We start from the raw sequence: 5,004 nt of genomic DNA on the forward strand, positions 1-5,004 counted from the left end.
TGTGTGTGTGTGTGTGTGTGTGTGTGTGTGTGTGTGTGTGTGTGTGTTACATGTGTATGCATGTGTTTGCATGTGTGGGGTCCAGAGGTCGGTCCTGGGTATCTTTCGCAATCATCAATTGCTTTTCACCTTATTTTTAAGACAGGGCTTCTCGCTGAGCCTGGAGCTCACCCATTCAGCTCCACCCGCTGTCTTCCGAGGCCCCAGGGATCTTTGCCTCGCCCCCCCCCCCCCCCGCCCGGGGGATTACACGTGTGTGCTGCTGCTTCTCGGCTTTTCACATGGGTGCTGGGACTCCGGACTTAGGTCTTTACACTTGCATGGCCCTACTTTGCCGACACAGCCGTGTTCCCAGACCTTTAAACGGCGGCTTTTGAATGGCGGGTCTCCGGTAAACGTCTCAGGCAGTCTAAAAAGTGACACGGCAGTCTCGACAAAAGTCTTTCTGAGGAGAGAACCACAGCAAGCCAGAGCTGGAAGTCGGCTTGTAGCTGCCCGGGTGCCGGGTAGAAGCACTGTTAGACACGAAGAACCTTCTCATCTGATGAAAAGAAGCAACAAAGCGAAAGTCTCTGCGCAGTGGGAAGACGACAGATTTGTTAGGTCCTAGTGTTTCGCTGTGAGTTCTGAGCAACAGAAACAGGAAGGAAGTGGCTCTGTGCGCCTCTGGCTTCTTAGGGAACCTCAAGATGGGCCACAGGGTAAGCCCAGCCTTCTCCCTGCCTCACGTTCTCCTCTCGGAATCTTGAGCCACACTGGCTTTTTCTTAAAAGAAGATTTCCAGCACCCATTGGTGAAAAATGAACCCCACTCCAACAGAAGGTTCTGGGTGGCCGGGGCCTATCTGAGCCCGTCGGAGAGCACCTGAAGCACAAAAGGGAACAAACTCTGCAGGAACCCAGTCACTGAGAGCAGCCAGTGAAAGGATTGGGAGTGTTTTCATATGAGCAGTGATAACAGACGAGAAGGGCAAGAAGTGATACAGAGATAGAGAGACATGGTAGGGAGAGGAGGAGGGGAAGGAGGGGGAGAGGAGGGAGGAGAAGATAGAGATCTTTCCTCATCTGTTTTGACAACTGAGCTATTTTTGTTCATATATATTTTGTATTTGTGGCTTCCTGCAGAAAAGATGTCAGATGACTATGATGAAATAGTGCGGTGCTCTACGTGGCATATGTGTGTGTGTGTGTGTGTGTGTGTGTGTGTGCTCTATATGGTATATGTGTGTGTGTATGTGTATACATGTATGTATGTATGTTTGTACATGTGAGTATGTGTGTACATGGGTGTATATGTGTGTGTACATGTGTTTGTATGTGTGTATATGTATGTGTGTGTTCCTGTGTGTGTGTGTGAGAGAGACTGTTAATAACTGTCATAGCTCTATCATGTCATGCAGCTGTGTCTGTGTTTGAGCTTTAATTCTTCGGCTCTGCTGAAGTGACATTCCTACTTCTCCTGATTCAGCAGTAAGTACTTAGAATTATAAGGAGCAGGATTAGCTCACAAACAAAACAGCCCATCCCTGTCTAATAACAGAGCTTAGAGATAATAAGAGCAAGGCACTCTGGGAAGGCCACGCCCCTCCAGAAGTCTTAGGACATCTAAATTGGGAGTTGGTGATCTTGTAAACAAATTCAAATTACCTTCCAGTGAAACCCCAAACTACTTGTTGGAGATGGTTTTTGGCTAGAAGATGTGAATCCAGATCAAAATCAAAAGCCACATGAATACTAAAATAGCCAAAACAGAGACACAGTCATTACAGGAAACTCACGAAGCTTCAAAGGAGGTTTAAAAAAGAAAAAGCTGCAGCCAGAGGAGCTGGTGGCATTGCCCGTCTGTACTGGAAATGTCGACATCCTCTAGAGGGAAAGAGGAAGGAGTTAGAGGTGCCGGACAAGCAGCTGGACAATGACAAAACAGGAAACAGGACTGCTGATGACAGCGAACTACAAACCAGGAAGAGGGAAGCATCAAAGCCACGGGCCACAGAAGACAGTAGGCTGGACAAAGGGGAAGCAGTAGGGGCTTAGACTCAGCCACAGATCACATGCATCCTCTAGTGGGCAGCTAGGTCTCCATTTTTTCCTGTTGAAATGTCACAGAAAGGGGCTTAGTCCTGCTGTGATCACTCCAGGGATCACGAATTGTATAGCGCATGGGTTCAAACGCTGCTTTAAAGGGCAGCCATCCAAGCGTGAGAGAATACTCTTTTTGGTATCTCAACACGGTGCTGGTGAGTGGTTACAGGTAACATTTAGTGTATCCATTCCCAGTACTTTGTGGAAAATATAATTTAATCCCAAGGTTAAAGGGCCAAGACAGAATGGTTGTAAGAAATGGATTTAGCAGTCTTCCTCCAGAGCACATGCTCTAAGTTCACCACTTCATCTGGCCTAAGAAGCCCCAAAGAGCTGTGAGATAGATGTATGGTGTTCTGAGCAGTCTTCCAGCTCATTTCTACTCACATCTGCTCCACTCACCAGAACCCCTGTCACCTTTCCTCGACAACCTTTGCAGGGGAGAGATAGCAACTAAATGCTCAGAATTAAGGATCAACCCAAGAATTGGAAAGCCATCCAAGGAACACAGAGTGAAGCAGGTGAGAAGTAACAGATGACCCCCTAAGGAACAGTTTTACTAAACATCTCAGAAAGTCAGAACTGAAATCCTTCGACTAGCTAAAGGGTGACCAACAGGCTATTATTTAAGAGTATAGCAAAGTTTTGGGGGAAACCACCTTACCACTAATCAAAGACAACTATTACTGCTTTTATTAACAGCTTGGTATAGTCAAGTGATATCTTTCATTCACTGTGATAAATATTATGGCCAAAAGCAACTTGGGGGAGAGAGTTTATTTGGCTTACTCTTCCGCATTGCAGTCCATTATTGAGAGAAGTCAGGGTAGGAATTGGGAGGCACAGGTTGAAGCAGAGCCCACGGAGGAACACTGCTCGCTGGCTGGCTCTATGTGCTTTCTCATACAACTCAGGGCCTCCAGCCCATGGTTGTCACTGCCCAAAGTGTCCTGAGGCACTCCCCATCAACCATGAATCAAGAGAAGGCCTCACAGATTTCCCTACAGGTAGATCTGATGAATCATGTTCTCATCTGAGGCCCCCTCCTTCTGGATGACTCTGCATCAAGCTGAACAAACAACAAAACAAAAGTTACCCAGCACAAGTGATAGAAGGTCACATTACACGTGTCAAATTTCTCTAAATCTTATTTTGCCCAGGAATTATACAGAGGGTTTATTCTGAATTGAACATAAGTTTGTGTCACTAAGATGTAGGTTCTTCTTTTTTTAATCTGGATGTCACACCAAGTACTCTGCCACGGAGCTGGCCTTTGTTTTTCTTATTTGCCCAACATCTTGGTGCTGTGGCATCCAGGACCTATTTGGAGGCTCCTCAGCTCTTTCATAACTTCGCTGTCTAGCCCTGACCCTTGGGAACAGTAGCTCAGAGTGACTTAGTATCTGAAGATGCCAAATTCCCAATGCAGAGAAAAGCCTACAAGTGTTCATGGATAAGATCTAGTTAAGGTACGAAGGAGCACATCGTGACGTAAGAGATAAACTTTAATGCACATTGGCCACAAGGGAGGGACATTCCTTTTTATTTTATTTTTTTTAGGAAAATCCAGAAATGCCTTAATAGCTTTATGCTATTGTTCATGCCAAAATGCCTTCTGAAACAAGATCGTTGAGGGCTGAGCATCTGTCAGCTTAGTCCCATGTAAAAACAAGGTGTCTAGATGGCTATCGTTGGATTTGAATTACACTAATTCAGGTTCAGATACACTTGAACATATGTTACATTTGAACTATTAGGGTTCAGATATACTGACACACTCTTAGGTTATACTGCACACGATGCTACATTTTAGAGAATAAAATGATATCAATACTTAAAATAGCAAACAAAAACTCACCCCGCATATATTTTTCTATTAAGTCAGATACTATTATATGCTATTATAATGGTAATATTTTTATTTTTGTTCAGTGCTTGGAGTTGAACCCAGGCGCCCAGCGTATGATTACCATGTACCCTACCACTGAGCCACACCCAGGCCACACGTGCCTATTTACATAGTACACACTCTCTCTGAGGGAGGGTGCGCCGTTCCAAGAGCTACTGCAATAACAGGCCAATTCATGGAGTAGACAGAGAACTCCTGTTTTACCTCCTATTTCCCAAAATCAACTTCTTATATTATCCTTGGACAGAGGACATACCAGATAGTAAACTGGTAAAAACAGGCACTTTTTCTGTTTTTAGGCAAAACACAGAGAAGTGACTCCAGCTCACAGCTTCTTCTTCTTCTTCTTTTTTTTTTTCTCCTTTTGTTTTTTTTTTTTTTTTTTTTGTTTTAATTTTTAAAAGACAGAGTCTCTCCATGTAGCCCTGGAAATTGCTATGTAGACCAGACTGTCCTGGAGCTCACAGAGATCCTCCAGCCTCTATCTCCCAAATGCTGGGATTAATGCATGCACCACCACACCTGCCTTTACCAGATTCTTAAAAGTCAAAGGAACAGCTAAAATATTCAAAAGAAAAATGAAATAATTGCTCTTGAGGACATTCTGCCCATTAATTTGCCTCTCTGTTTTCCTGAACGTTTTGGACAGAAGGGGATCCTAGCTCCCTTCCCATCCACTCTCTTCCCCATCTCTAACAAAACTCCCAAGTGAAGCTGGGCACAGTGTCAAGATGTGGTGAGATAATGGGTGGGGTGTGATTGGGCCCCAAAGGCCATCCCAGGAGTGGCTCATGTTGTTGGATTGTCTCTCTCCAGCTTCTTTCTGTCTGAGAAAACAAACAAACCCCAAACACAAACTTCTTGCTTCTAACTCCGGAGACCTGTAGTTTACATTTTCTTTTAAAGTGCAACACAACTCTGTCCCAAGTCCCACCCCTGGGGGGTGTAAGGGATTTCAGAGTCCAAACACCCAAGACAGCTGGAAGTCAGGAGCTTAGCTGGAAGCAACAG

At 44.9% G+C, this 5,004-nt stretch overlaps 1 non-coding gene across 1 annotated transcript; it reads right to left on the minus strand.

The window, feature by feature from the left end:
- Window positions 1–4,123: 4,123 nt before the first annotated feature.
- LOC129667156 (U2 spliceosomal RNA) lies at window positions 4,124–4,312 on the minus strand. The gene has a single exon (XR_008718702.1). It is a non-coding gene; the product is annotated as a U2 spliceosomal RNA (small nuclear RNA).
- Window positions 4,313–5,004: the final 692 nt, after the last annotated feature.

The sequence above is a fragment of the Psammomys obesus genome, unplaced genomic scaffold (assembly GCF_907164565.1).
Source record: "Psammomys obesus unplaced genomic scaffold, mPsaObe1.curated_primary_1811, whole genome shotgun sequence".
NCBI classification, from domain to species: domain Eukaryota; kingdom Metazoa; phylum Chordata; class Mammalia; order Rodentia; family Muridae; genus Psammomys; species Psammomys obesus.